Source organism: Hyperolius riggenbachi, chromosome 9, assembly GCF_040937935.1.
Source record: "Hyperolius riggenbachi isolate aHypRig1 chromosome 9, aHypRig1.pri, whole genome shotgun sequence".
In the NCBI taxonomy this organism is placed as follows: Eukaryota; Metazoa; Chordata; class Amphibia; order Anura; family Hyperoliidae; genus Hyperolius; species Hyperolius riggenbachi.
In genome coordinates this window covers 250,877,414-250,893,184 of record NC_090654.1, presented here as the reverse complement: position 1 = coordinate 250,893,184, position 15,771 = coordinate 250,877,414, and the positions used below count along the sequence as shown (strand labels likewise).

At 44.8% G+C, this 15,771-nt stretch overlaps 1 long non-coding RNA gene across 1 annotated transcript in view; it reads left to right on the top strand.

Moving 5' to 3' along the window:
* The first annotated feature begins 1,185 nt into the window (after positions 1 to 1,185).
* LOC137532006 (uncharacterized) overlaps positions 1,186 to 15,771 on the top strand; it is a 34,511-nt gene continuing 19,925 nt past the window's right edge. Inside the window, exons 1-2 of the long non-coding RNA XR_011023840.1 lie at positions 1,186 to 1,319; positions 15,273 to 15,373. This is a non-coding gene — a long non-coding RNA (uncharacterized lncRNA). The remainder of the gene's footprint in view (positions 1,320 to 15,272; positions 15,374 to 15,771) is intronic.

Below are 15,771 nucleotides of genomic sequence, written 5' to 3'. Positions count from 1 at the left end.
CTAAGCATATCTTGGGGAGGCAGAGGCATGATGGGATTTGTAGTTTTGTCACAGCTGGAGTGCCAAGGTTAGCCATCACTGCAATACACCCTCTGCGCTGTTTCATCTAATATGAATGTGCCCCCCACTCATTCATTTAATACTTTACCCATCAGCCATGGTCCCCATGCATTGTCCACATTGCCGCTGGGCTTCCCGTAAAGCATGCGGTCAGTGCTTGATGTCACACACGCGCCCCATGCTTAACGTCGGAAGCCCATCCACAATGTGGAAGATGCATGGGGACCACAGCAGGAGACAGCAGACGAGTAAAGTATTAAAGCAACTATCCGGGTATCTCCCAGTTCCGTATTTGAGCAGTCCTAAGTGGGAGGACTCGGCTCCTGAAGACTTCTGAAGTCCCCCATGGCGGGGGAACCAGTGCTGCGCCAAGGGCACCAGGAGAGGAGAGGAAAGGCTCATTAAGACCCAGAGCCTTTCCTCTCCTTAGGTAAGTATCTTTTTTTTTTTTTTTTTAAATGAATCCCATTAGCTTTAAAAAATGTCATTCATTTTACCTCTCAGTGGTTTTAATGTTGTGGTTGATTGATCAATGTCTATATTAAACTTTATGTATTTATATAAAAATATGTCTCACAGTCTTTTTGACAAATGCCATTGGGGCAATAAAACCAGTCAATCGCGTCTCCTGTCTGTGGTTTTATTGTTGCGGCTGATCGGTACAAATGATTAATAATAACAATAATTGATAATCCGCTTCTCTGGTGTTGATTGGGAATAAGCCTTCCATGCTGCTCTAACAATGTTTATAAATAAATGATAACGCGAGCGGCAGCATGACTCACACAGAGTCAGTATCTGGAGCAGCTGGGAAGGCAGCACCCAGTTATACTTGGCAAACCTGGGAATATTCTTGTGAGAAAAAAATCACTTTCAGCCATTGGGGAAAAACACCTCCTACGCTCCCTTTTTAATGCCTACGTGTTATTTTCGCTCGCACAGCCTCTGACAGCGCTTCACATGATGTCTCCTGCCTGGCTTTAGCAGCCACCAGCGATCCTCCTTGCTGAAGATGCTCTGGGGATGCTTGTCAGCGTCACCGTTGCCGGGTAACGCTCCCTAACGACGGTGCTTAGCAACAGGGTAGCCGCGGCTCCACCCTCAGGACCAATCGGCTGTCTGGGAAGCGGAGGCAGCGTGCGGCAGCTGCCAGAGTCCGGAGCTGGGGGACGCACGTGCGGGAGCTGCCTTTCTGCTGCGCTGAGAGCAATGAGAGGAGGGCTGCCCGAGGAGGTGACTGCAGGGTGACCGCATTACAGGTACACTTTATGGGGGAAAGGGGACTCTTTTACTTCTGATGGCTCCTTACTTCTCACGTTAGTGATGGGGGTGGTGTGATCTGTGGCTGCTGCTGCAGTGCCCCTTTGCAAAGTCTACATAACTCGGAGTCTGGACAAGCAGAAGTGGGTTAAAGGACCTGCAAAAGTTCTAGACCTGTAGATGGGAAAATCTGAGAAGAAAATGAGTGGGCGACTGCCTGAGGAGGTGATTTCACACAGAGGAAGAGCACTAACTTCTGCCACTTCTACCCTTGTCACCTTCAGATCAGATGCTCTGTCCTGTCCTATGCTCCTGATAGCAGCTAACGTCACCTATGTAGTAATGGCTATGGGGTCTGTTGCCCGTCGAAACGAATGCCTGACTCCCAGGGCTGTTAGTAGCCTTATTGGGGTGGTTGCACTACACTGCATTAGGGTCAGTTTACACTGGCACTCTGCCAGGGTTAAATGATGGCCATGGTGCTTATCCCTTAAAGGAACCCTAAACAGACCTCAAAAATGGAATACTAAACTTACCTCAGGCTTCCTCCAGACCCTTGAGGTCCCTCTGCGTCTTCTGGGTTTCCTCCATTCTCCCGCTGGCGGCTCAATTAGCGGGAGTCCTGCACAACTGTGCACCCGTCTCGATCACATGCCCGTTGCCTTTCCACACATGCTCGGTTCACTCTTACGAGATGCACAATTGCACACAACTCCTGGCTGGGTCGCATAGTAAGTGGAGCCTCCAGTGACAGAACAGAGGGGCCCCAGAACACGCCGAGGAATCTCACGGGCTACGTAAGTGCAGCATTTCATTTTTGATGTCTGTTCAGGGTCCCTTTAAGCGTCATTTACCGCCATTTGCGCAAACGCCACGCTCAATCCTGATTTTTCCCACCATCTCTTTTAATCCTGGAAACTAAATGTAGCCATCAGGATCGCCTGTGCAATGTGCTTCTGTGTCACCCTGAAGGGGCCAAAAACAGGAAACTCTGCAGATGGGAATTTGAGCGAGACACCACTGGATACCAGTGTGAACCATCCCTAAAGAAAAATAATGAGCAGAGCGGAATGCAATACATTGCACTCTACTCAATGTGTGTAAGACGCTACACACATAATTCTGTTAAAGTGTACCAGAGATAAATAAAGATAAAAGTTTTATACATACCTGGGGCTTCCTCCAGCCCCCTCCGCACCGATCGCTCCCAAGAGAAGTGCGCCCTCTACGTATCTCTCCGGCGGCTGCTGGAGAGATAAGTAAAGAGCACACTTCTCTTGCGTCAGACTGGCCGCGACTGAGGACGGCGGCGTGGGAGCGATCCGTGCTTATGGAGCTGGATGTATAAAACTTTTATTTTTATTTATCACTGGTTTCCTTTAACATGTTTCAGTGCATACGCCCCATAGTGTCTTTTGTGCACAAACTTTTGTAACCCAGTATTTACTCCCGATCAATGAAGGAGCCAATCAAAATGTACCGTCCAGGGCTGGATTTGTACTTTTTTATCGCCCAAGGCCCACTATCACTAGCTGCCCCCAGACAGACAGCATCCTAACCCCCCCCCCCCCCCCCCAACATGGCAGGGATCAGATTGTAGGCTCCTCTGAGGACAGTTAGTGATTAGTGATGGCAAGCGGCACATTCTGTGAGTGACAGGTAGCTCAGAGGTCACTGTCTGTAAGGCCTGGTGCACACCAAAAACCGCTAGCAGATCCGCAAAATGCTAGCAGATTTTGAAACGCTTTTTCTTCTTTTTCTACAGCGTTTCAGCTAGCATTTTGCGGTTTTGTAAAGCGTTTTTGGTGTAGTAGATTTCATGTATTGTTACAGTAAAGCTGTTACTGAACAGCTACTGTAACAAAACCGCCTGGCAAACCGCTCTGAAGGGCCGTTTTTCAGAGCGGTTTGCGTTTTTCCTATACTTAACATTGAGGCAAAAACGCATCCGCAATCCAAAATCTGCAGCAGCCCGGGAGTATGCGTTTATGCAAAACGCCTCCCGCTCTGGTGTGCACCAGCCCATTGAAATACATTACCCTAGCAGATCCGCACCCGCAAGCGGATCGCAAACTGCAGCCGAACCGCTCTGGTGTGCACTAGGCCTAAGAGCCCCTTCATCCCCTGAATGACAGATTCGGCTGTTTGTAGCCGCCCACTGCTATGTGCAAACTCTGTGTAGCAGGACAAATGTTCAGCAGGCTAATGGATCCTGCCCCCAGCCCGCCCCTTGCTTTCCTGGTGCCCTAGGCCATGGCCTTTGTGGCCTTGCTTGAAATCCGGCAGGGATTTGATTGTAGACTCCTCTGAGGATAGTTAGTGATTAGTGATGGCAAGCGGCACATTCTGTGAGTGACAGGTAGCTCAGAGGTCACTGTAAGAGCCCCTTCATCTCCCGAATGACAGATTCGGCTGTTTGTAGCCGCCCACTGCTATGTGCAAACTCTGTGTAGCAGGACGAATGTTCAGCAGGCTAATGGCTCCTGCCCCCAGCCCGCCCCTAGCAATTATATAGATGTGTACAGTAGAGATGGTCAGTGAGATGCAAATAATTATAAATTGCACAAAATTTGATTGGCCGATTTATAGACTGCAATGCAATCACCATTGATTTTGCTTGCAAATAAAAACTGATTTACTAATTTACTGATTTTTTTTTTTGCTTTTCTGACCAATATATCACTAGTTCGGAATTTCCTTTGTAGTGATTAGTAGGGATGGTCAATGAAATGCAATGATTATGCAGTTGATGCAATGATTATGCAGATTTTGTATGCAAATGTATGCAGCTTGAAAATGAACCAATCAAAGTTTACCTCTGCAGGATTTGATTGGTTCATGTTCAAGCTGCATATATTTGCATGCAAAATTTGCATAATGCTGCATCAATTTGAATTTGTTTGCATGTTGTTGACCATCCCTACCTCGCCCTACCCCCGTTTTGGCTATATAAATTATTACCTACTGTACATAAATTGAATTTCCAGGTATCAAGACCCAATATCTAGGCTATCTACAAACATGTAAATATAATTCATGATGCAATAAGTTATAAGTTATCAAATCATGAATACAACATTTATAACCAGGGAATATGCACTGTACAGACCCCAAACACACAGAAACCTTATTGAGTACAGATCTCAAGGAAAATCTTATACCATTTATCTATCACCTGGGTTACTGCCTTTTATTCTCTTAGTGATCTGGAAATGTTGTCAGAATCAAGACAGAACAATTCTGAAACAATTACAATTAGCAGTACAGTAAGCAAAACAATATAGCCTGTCACACCACTGTTATGCTAAACAGAGATTGCCATTTAAGTATTTCAATTACACCCCAATTCTTTCTTCATGAAGCAAACATTGGTGTATGAGAAATTCATAGTGTGTGCTTAGTGTGGTTTTCGAGGCACCCTTACAGCAGGCGGTGCCCTGGGCAGCTGCTTAGCATGCCTATGCCCAAAGAAAGGTCCTGGTGACACTTTTCCTACTCTGTCAGTAGCTTTACCCCCTACAATCTTGATAGTACAACATTGCCACATTTCTTTAATATAAGGGCCAACAGGCTTAGGTCAAATACTTTGACCTAATGGGGACGATGTAGTACCAATCTACGTCCAGCAGGTGGTGCTGCTGCTCTGACTGGGCATAGATTCAGCGTCTCAGTAAACGAAGTGTCCCGCCGCAATCGTGCGCACCCAACAGCTGACATCTCCCCTCAGTGATCAGGAGCCGATGGCGCGTGGCGATTTTGCAGGGATTTGGGGGGCCAGTGATTGAAAATTTAAATAAAGATATTTATACTTACCGGGCGTCCGTATATCCGGCTTTTGCCCATAGCCCTGCCCCTTAGCAGAAGAGGTCACAGGCACTCGTCTTCCTTTAGGGGGCGTGACTATGGACAGAAGCCAGACAACTGGTAAGTATATTAAAGTTTATTGAAAAAAAATGCGAATCACTAATTGGAATCGCTGTACACTTTACTGTACACCACTTCCAAGCATCGCGTGTGTAATCGCACTAGGAATCGCTGCACACAGTCCTGCGGTGATTTTACAGCACTGCAGCAATTCCTAGTGGTTTGACCTCAGGTCAAACCACTAGGAATCACTGCAACGGCTTCCAAGGGGGTGCCTATAGCTGGTTACCTATACTGAGGGCACCTACATCTGATTTCCTATACTGGAGGCACCTATGTCTGGCTACCTATGGGTCCGATGGTCGATGGAGACCTTCTACTGACTTCCTATACCAGGGGCACCTATGCTTGGCAACCTATATTGAGGGCACCTAAACATGAGACCCTATACTGGGGCACCTATACCTGGCTACCTATCTATACTGAGTCTGAGGGCATTTTTTTTTGGGGGGGGGGGGGGAGAGCGCACTGCGGCTATAACGCGTGGTGCAAATTGTCGGTGCTGTACTATCATTCTAAATGGGAGGGGCGGGGGGCGGTTAACTGTCCCACTGGTTGTTTTTATTTAATATTCTAGAAAGGTTCTAGCCTTCATTTAAAGGCTAGAAGTATAATTAATTAAGTATATTCAGGATAATGCACTCTTTCCATCCATTCAAAGGATTGGTAGTCACCACTATTTCACTTTCCTTTCCTCGTTTTTGTATATGCAAAACTTTCAGCAATACCATGGAGTCGTCATATTAGAAATGGGATGGATTGCAGTGCGAAATTTTACTGCTAATGAATTAGTATTGAAAATGAATTTGTGCCCTTTCACACTGAGGCGGTGCGGTAACTTTACTGCAGCGCACCGCAGCGTTATGTTACTCTATGGGGGAGTTCACACTCCCCACGTTGCGGTACACTGTGCCAGAAGTGCCCTATATAACGCACCTACGCTACCGCGCGACTCCTGCGGTGATCTGCGTTGGACCGGAAGTCATGTAAATCTATAGTAACATGCATACTTCTAAAAAAAAAAACCACTGCAGTTATCTGCGTCGCGCATGCACAGAAGCGTATTTTAGAAATCAACTTCCACGCACGTCATCGATTGCTGAATAGGAAGTGAGCGTCACTTCCTGTTTGGCCCGGACGCCAGACGGGGATTATCGCGTACTAACGCAATAATCCCGGAATGCCTGTTTTTGCCAGTCCAGTGTGGTCGCTGCACTGTAATGCACCGCACCGCCAAACTACAGCGTGAAGCCGGCCTAACACCAGATCTTCCTTAGGGCAGCTAAGTGCTCATGGAGCACAGTTAGAGACTCTGCGACCTGGGACCAGGGCCGGCCTTAGGTTTCACAGCGCCCTGAGCGAAACCTGATTTTTGTGCCCCCTTCATCCACTTTGCACGTGTGCACGCACACACACACACACAGACACATATGCATGCACACACATACAGGCCCATATGCAATTCACCTTTTCTCTGGAGATATCTCCTAGGACAGTGGTTCCCAACCTTTTTGACGTAGTGACACATCACACCAAATGCTCAGATCTCCATGACACATCACATATGTATAATAGAAAAATACTAATAATAACCACGAATATATAGATTAGCTGAATGGATATATGCAATTTTTGTTTAACACACTTCTGCACGTTTTCTCACAAGCTGTTTCACAGACAGGATGCGCGTTCATCTGCGTTACAACACACACGCCACAGTAGCCAAATGATAACGCACACACAATTTGCAAAATTAGGCTCCAGATTAAGTTTTTTTTCCTGCATGTAAAAAAACGCATTAAATGAGCCCATTGACGGTTGAAAGTTCAGTGAATTGTGAAGGCCTTAGGCCACATACACACATCAGACCATAGTCTTTTGAAAATGAAAGATCACAGACCAATTTTACCCCCTTCCATGTAGTATGAGAGCCATACCTACACACTCTATTCTATGGAGCTGAACTCCCCATCAGACAGAAATCTTTGCAAGATGCTGCACACACAGATGCTGTACGCATTCAAAAGATCAGTATCTGCAAAAGATCTGTTCCTGCAAAAGATCCGCTCCTGCAAAATGCATTCATAGTCTATGATATCTGCAGATCATCATACACACCTTGTTTAACAGACATTCATCTGCAGATCAGATCCACCAGGATGGATTTTCAGATCTGCAGATGATTGTCTGATCTGCAGATGAATGTCAGTTAAACAAGGTGTGTATGATGATCTGCAGATCTCATAGACTATGAAGGCAATTTGCAGGAACGGATCTTTGGCAGGAACTGATCTTTTGCAGATACTGATCTTTTGTGTCTGTACAGCATCTGTGTGTGCAGCATCTTGCAAAGATTTTTTTCTGATGGGGAGTTCAGCTCCATAGAATAGACTGTGTAGAGTATGGCTCTCATACTACATGAAGGGTGGTAAGATTGGTCTGTGATCTTTCATTTTCCAAAGACTATAGTCTGATGTGTGTATGAACCTTTAGGGTCCTGGTACGATGGCACGACTAGTGGGGTTAGTTTGCTGGGTGGGAGATACTGTAAGGGCCTGGGCACACTCTAGCCAGGAGATGGGGATAAGTAGACAATGCCATTTGTGCCCTGGCTGAGATGACATTAGGTATATGGAGTTCTCTTAAAGGACATCCAAGGTGAAAATAATCTGAAGGGAAAAACAATTGTATTTGTCCTCCTTCTCCTAAACATGACTTTTTTTCTAAAAGATATCCCAGTTTTATTTTATATTTAAATCTAGTTTTTAAGTTTTTACTGTTTCATTGTCTCCGCTCAATGACACATCCATTGAAGTATGCCAGAGCTCACATTTATGAACTATTGACCTTTTTTTATTTCTTTCCTGCTCTCAGAAGCCATTTACTGACAGGAAAGTTGGCAAACAATCTCTTGGTTGACAATTCGGGGAATGATGCTGTACAGATGCATCCCGAGCCTTGAGGCTAGCGATGTGTTCTGTTGCTATGGAGGCAGGGAACGATAGGCAAACAACAGAGCGGCATTGATCGGTTGGCGGGGGTGGAAATAGCATTGAGATCAGTAATGCTCTGGCATTGGGGGGTTGTTAAAGACCCAACTGAACGTATCCTAACACCTCCCGATACCGAAGAAGTATCGATCATCTGCCGCTGTACACTCAGAACGATCATCTGCTGAAATGGTTATTACTGCCTGTTTCAGCCAACAGTTATCACATGTGTGTACGTAGCTTGAATGTGCATGTGAGACTCATTTCTCTTACCCTACGCACAGTCCTTGCCTTTAAAGGACCACTGTCGCGAAAATCATAACATTTTAAATATAAATAAACACATACATATAAGAAGTAAGTTTCTTCCAGAGTAAAATGAACCATCCATTTATTTTCTCCTATGTTGCTGTCACTTACAATAAGTAGTAGAAATGTGACAGAAACAACATATTTTGGACTAGCCCATCTCCTGATGGGAGTTCTCATGTGTTTTTTTTTTTTTTTTCAAATGCACTTAGTGGTTGGCAGTTGCTCCATCCAACTGCCCAAAAAGTGTACTGTGAGCACAGAGGGTGACCAGCATCTTTGTATAAATCTTTTTCAGGGAGTGACTTGATAAAAAATAAAGGCCATGCTGAGAATCCCCCATGAGGAGATGAGCTAGTCCAAAATCTGTTGGTAACGTCAGATTTCTACTACCTATTGTAAGTGACAGCAACATAGGAGAAAATAAATGTGTGGTTCATTTTAGACTGCATTTCCACTTGTGCGGTGCGAATCGGCGCGGTAAAAATTTGCATGCGGATGTGAATTTCGCATGCGGGTGTAAGCGAATTCGCATGAATGACGCTGTATGCGAATTTAACCATGGCAGTGCCTGTGTGCTCTTCTATTGATTCCAATGCGAATTCGCATGAAAATTCGCATACACCCGCATAGCGGTATGCGAATTCTGATGGCTCTGCCATGCGAATTTTTACCACGGACGAAAACGCCCAGAAATCCAGACAAGTGGAAACAGTCCCGTCCACTTGTATTGGCTATGCGAATTCGCATGCACGCAAACGCATGCGAATTCGCGATAGTGGAAACGGGCCCTAACTGTGGAAGAAACGTACTTCTTATACGTATATGTTTATTTATATTTAAAATTTTATGATTACACTTTGGGGCAGTTGGATGGAGCAACTGCCATTCACTAAGTGCTTTTGAAAATAAAGCAAACCATGAGAACCCCTCATGAGGAGACGGGCTAGTCCAAAATATGTTGGTTCTGTAAGATTTCTACTACTTACTGTAAGTGACAGCAACATAGGAGAAAAGTAATTTATGCCTCATTTTACTCTGGAAGAAATGTACTTCTTATTTGTATTTGTTTACATATATTTTACATTTTAAGGTTTTCGCAACAGTGGTCCTTTAAAGTAGTAAAAAAAAAAAAAAAAGAAAGCAGTATTTTGATTGGCTGCCTTGGACTACAGAGTTCTGCAGGTATCTTGCTCTACATAAATAGTGCTGTGTGATTGGTTGCGGTCATGTATCGTGATAGTGGGCATGGCAGTATACAAAAAATGTAAACAAAAATGTGTTACATGACTATACAGTCATTATCACGATGCTGACAGATTATGAGCAACGATTGGGAATGGGTACACACATATGCAAACAGCCAAATAATCGTAGATTTTGCAAGATATCGTTAGATTGCTGGCCGCTCTGCACGGAAGAGACACTTGTCTTTGTGAAAAACCCATGCGTTTTTGTACATGCAATTTTTCACACACTCTGCACGTTGCACTTGCTTTATCCCACAGTAATTGGGCAGTACGGTTGGCTTCCCTCAATATTGGCCCTAGACTACGATACATACACTACATGATAAATACAGTGCATAAACGTATGACTATGGTAGGGATTAGATTGTGAGCTCTTCTGAAGGACAGTTAGTGACAATATATTCTGTACAGCACTGTGGAAGATGTTGGTGCTATATAAATACTAAATAATAATAATAATAGTTGATACTTCTTAAGGGAAAAAGCAAGCGATGTGTGATATTATGATACGAAAAGTACCTACGTTTATTCCTCCATGTGAACATTGCATTCAGCTGAACCACCCCATTGACCAACATTGTTTTTTTTCTGTTGTAGTGTGAGTTTGCATGCAAAAAAAGTGTGTGTTTCTAGCCTGTACACTCCTCAGACGGAAATTGTTCTAAACGACTGTTGACCAATGAACGATCAGTGAAGGTTAACAATGTCAAACGACCGAACTGTATACACCCATGAACAATTCAAAAAAGATCGAATTGGCTGATAATGCGGAAGTAACGTCTGAGGTGCAATTAACTTAAGCGATCGATATCAGTATGAACATGAGCGATTATGAACGATCGACTGTGGCATGTGCTGTACAAACTCTTTTGAATGAACGATGGTTGGTCAAAAAATCCAACAGGATGGATCATGACCGTCTCCAGATATCGGTTGTTTGCTTCCGTTGTTGAGGGTCAGTCGGTCACGTCTTGTCTACGATGATTGGTCGATTTACTAGGATTCTGAGCGATTGTTCTCTATTGTGTGAACATAGCTTTAGGCTTTCTCTAGTTCAGGGGTGTCAATCTCAAATACAAAGTGGGCCAGAATAGAACACTGGGACCTAGTCGCGGACCAACCTCAATGTCTACTGGCCACCTCTTTGGTGTCTAATGGCTCCCCTGCAACCCTTATACAGTTCCCTGGGGTCTAGTGTTCCACCTCTCTCCCCTATACAGTTCCCCAGTATCTAGTGGCCCCCACACTCCCTTATACAGTTCCCTAGTGTTTAGTGCTGTCCCCCTACCTCCCCCATATGACTTTCCTGCTGATCTAGGGCTTCACCTCCAATATAGCTTCCCTGGTGGTCTAGACTAGAGTGTGCCAAACATAATGCAAAGTGGGGAAACCACTTGGGGACCAAATTTAATGGCTCTGAGGGCCAGATTTGGCCCACGGGACGGAGTTTGACATGTATGCTCTAGTTGGATGACATCAGTCATCTGTTAGCAGGACTTGTCTTGTGTTTTTTTGTATAGCGCTTTTCACCTTTCGGACTCTAAGCACTTGATTAGGTCCCTTTTATTCTTGTCATGGTGAGCTTCTGTGCAATTTGGAACAATCGAACCGCTCCGAAGCCGAAAAGTCAGACTTCCAGTGCACTTCCGGGATTACTGTGGAGGTTGAGCGGTAATGTACTGCATCTTCTGTGTTACCTGGAGCACTTTATGTTACACCAAAAACGCCTTGCCAATGAAAGTGAGTGGTGGTGAACACACTAGTGCGATTGCGATTAGGGGTAATTGCAACCGCAGGACATGCAGCATTATGTGCTCACTGCTGTGTATAGTAACTCTGCAGAATCGCGTTGAAAAACGATTTTGCAGCGATTTGATGGGCCAATGATTGGAAATTTAAATACACATATTTATACTTATACTTAAATATAATTTATACTTAATACTTAAACCGTGTTTCTGGTTTCTGTTTGTAGCCCCTAAGCAGAATAGGTCACATTCACTTCTCTGATTGGTCCTAGAAACGCAGATATGACCTCTTCCTTTAGGGGGTGTGGCTACAGACAAAAGTCGGACACTTGGAAAGTATAATAAAGTTTTTTGAAAAAAAAAAAAAAAAAAGTGAATCGCTAATTGGAAGCACTGTGTATGTTGATATCACATTGAGGGCTGAAACCCACTAGAGTGATTTTTTGATCGTTTTGGGAGTTATTCAAAACGCTAGCGGTTTCCCTAAATGCTCAGCTAATGTTAATGGATGGGCCAAATTCCACTGGAGCAATTGCGAATAACAAAATTGCAATCACAGAACATTTTGGGAGCGTTTGCGTTTCAATGTAAAGTATATAAACACTGGCGTAATTGCTCATAAATCGCTACACATAACGATTTGAGTGTGATTTTAAATGACTATAAACTGTACACAAATGATGATACATTGAAAGGACCAATCAGAATTAAAATCGCTAATCGCAAATTGCTACACAATCGCTGGCAAAAAGCTTACACTTTTTAAAAACGCTCCCAAAATCGACGGAAAATGCTCATAAAATCGCTTACATAACACTAATGAAAAACACTAGCGATTGCGCTAGCGATTTGCAATTTGTAGTGGGTTCCAGGCCCCAACTGTGAACAGGGCTGGATTTACCATAAGGCACTGTAGGCACGAGCCTACAGGCGCCTGATGATGTCACTTTCTAGCCCCCTCTTTGGTCTGCTCCTGCCCCCGTGTCACTTCCTAGCGCCCTCGCTGGTCTGCTCCTGCCCCCGTGTCCCCTCCACTCCCCTGTGTGTAAAATAATTAGCAGCATAGCGGCTCACCTGACCTCACAAGCAATTCCAGTGACGATCAGCAGACCTCTCATCTTCCTTGCAGCTCCCCCTAGTGAAGGCTTCTGCTGATGACGCAATCAGCAGAAGCCTTCACTAGAGGGAGCCACACTGGAAGATGAGAGGTCTGCTGATTGTGGCCTAGTGCACACCGAGCGGTTTTTGGAGCGATCCGCCGGCCGCATCCGCCTGGAAAAACGCTTGGCTAATGTATTGCAATGGGATGGTGCACACCGGCGGTTTGAGGTTTTTGCCAAGCCGCAAGCGCGCCTCCTGCTGCGCGTTTGCGGTTTTCGGAAGCGTTTCGTCCTCAATGTAAAGTATAGGAAAAACGCAAACCGCTCTGAAAAACGCTACTTCAGAGCGGTTTGCCAGGCATTTTTGTTACAGAAGCTGTTCAGTAACAGCTTTTACTGTAACAATATGTGTAATCTGCTACACAAAAACGCACCCAAAACCGCTAGGTATGTTTAGATAACCTCTCTAAACATACCTAGAATCGCTCTGAAATCAGCTCCCAAAACCGCTAGCGTATTGCGGATCTGCTAGCGGTTTTGGTGTGCACTGGGCCTGTCTCTGGAATCGTTTGTGAGGTGAGCCGCTGTGCTGCTAAGTATTCTACACACAGGGGAATGGAGAAGACCAGCAGGGAACAGAGGACCACACAGGAGGACAAGGAAGGGTGTCACGGTTGGTCAGCGGTTCATATCGGCGGGCGATAGTAAGTTGGGGACTCCGTGTCTTTGGAATATAAGATGCAGGGACTTTTTGGGGGGAGAAAAAGTGCATAAATATGGTAATAAAAAAAAAGTTAAATTGTATCTGCAGTCGGGTTGCAATTCGTGTTTCATGGGCCAGATTTGCTTAGTAAACTCCACTACAGTTCACTTCCTCTCCTCTCAGCAGGTGGGTGTGGCATTGTTGTAGATGATATATTGAACCATATCTAAGCTTAAAAGTTCACTTGTTTGTAATGTAGTTTACATTGTGTCCCTATTGCATACTGCAAGCAACTTTAGTTTTTTTTAAAGAGTGGAGGGGGGGTAACAATTGACTTATCTGGATGTTTTGGGGTTGTGGAAAGAAATAAGAGTGGCAGGAAGAAGTCCACACGAAGGTGGCAGGAACATACAAACTCCATGCAGATAGTGTCCTGGCCCATGAGACCACAGTGCTGCAAAAAGAAAGTACTCTCCACATCGCCGCTGTTCCACCCACACAGCTTCTCGTTTTATTTACACAGTAAGGTGTTACATTCAAACCACAATAGATATTTTTTCCCCCAGCAGTTGAATATCTTTTTATCATGCAGACTAAAGACAGGTTTATCTGAACGCCAGCATTTGCACAGCTGTCAGACAATTCCGTTCACACTGCGGTTGCTAACGTAAGTTAATGGATGGCGATGACTGCATGCTTGTTATGCAATAAAAGCTCTGTGTATATAGAGAAAGTGTATGTACATAATGCAGTGTCTGTGTCACTTGAGACATGGCAAAGCATCTTGGGTAAGGATTATGGTGAAACGGGGAAAAAAAATGGTGTCGCCGTAGGCTCCCCTTATAAAAGCTGGGATTTTAAAACTGTCAGACCAGTTTTACACCTGGCTGGTGTGTCTGCGGTGCCATGCCCCGCCCCCGTCGCATTTCTCAAACAATCAATCGCAGCAACGTGCGCTGACAGGGTTATATGCACTTCTGGACAGGAAGTATGTCACTGGGATTCCCGACATATTCCATTGGAATGCGCATGCGTGATGCAGACAACCTTTTTAAAAGGTTTGCATCGCCCATTGACTTACATTACTTGCAACGCCACAGAAGTCTGGTGGCAATGTCGACTTAGCGGCGGTGGATCGCCACTTCCTGGGCAATGCAACGCGGGAAGTGTGCTAGGTCCTATTTCCTTGTATTGTCGTTGCGTTGCCCTGCGGTAAAAAAGGGTAGCACAACCTGCACTTGCAAGACAAGTGTAAGGCTTGGTTCCGCCTATACATGCTGCAGAAATGCGTATAGTGTGCGGTAGACAGCACTTCTACCGCACCCATCATATGCGCTGCACAGCAGTGTGATGCATTTTTTGGGAATCACAGTGCTGACCCATTCACTGTAGTGAATGGGATCAGCAGCGCAGCGCATAGTGGCACAGATGGCGTGCAATTGTACGCGTTACGTTCTGATCGCATGGCCATCTGCGCTAATTGATGTGAACGAGGCCTAAAAGGGGCCTCGAAGATATCAATAGTTTATAGACACAAACTTTTTTTTTTTTGTGGTTTCAATTAAATAGTTTAATAAATAGCCCACTTTCACGCCAGTGTTTTGTTGTTTTATTTTTTACGAGATGCTGTTGACAGAGGTGACAGTAATTTCCATATAGAGAACTGAATCCACTGAAGGGATGTATTTCTGAGCCTGAGTTGTGGGCGTGGGAAACTAAAGACAATTAAAGTTGTTTGTACAGTGTTAATTCTCCTCCATGCAACCGTAGTACAGTCATTATAACTAGACAACACGGCAGGCAGGAATTGTCCTCAGCTCATTACTGTTATCGTCGAGTCACATGGGGGGGTTGTTGCATCACCATTTTCCTATTTGGTTTAATATAGTAGTAGGTGAGCGCTCACATTACCTCCTTCTTATTTTCAGCAGGTGAGCTTTTAAAGAAATGCTTACGGAACGATGCGGATGGCTGAGAACGTTCGCTGAGGGTTTCTGCCACAAGCTGCCGACCGATTTGTGACTTCCAGGTGAGTTACAAGCTAGGATGAAGAGGAGAAGGATGCTGAGGCTGCAGTAACCCATAGCAACCAGATACATCAAGAGTTTATTGTTATGAGTGCAGAAAACATTCTAGATATGGCATCTTTCTTCCCACACATATAGAACATCTTTAATGGATACATGAAGTGGGTGAGATATGGAGGCTGCCATATTTATTTACTTTTAGGCCTCTTTCACAGTGGGACGTTGCGTTTGATGCGACATTAAGGTCGCATAATGTGCCCCCAATGCAACGCATTGAAAGACTATAACATGGACGTTATTTAGCCCTGCGTTTGGTGCGCCGTTTTCGTCGCACAGTGATGGAATGAAAACGGCGTTACATTAAAAAAAAACTAAAAAACTTACTGAGCATGTGCAACAC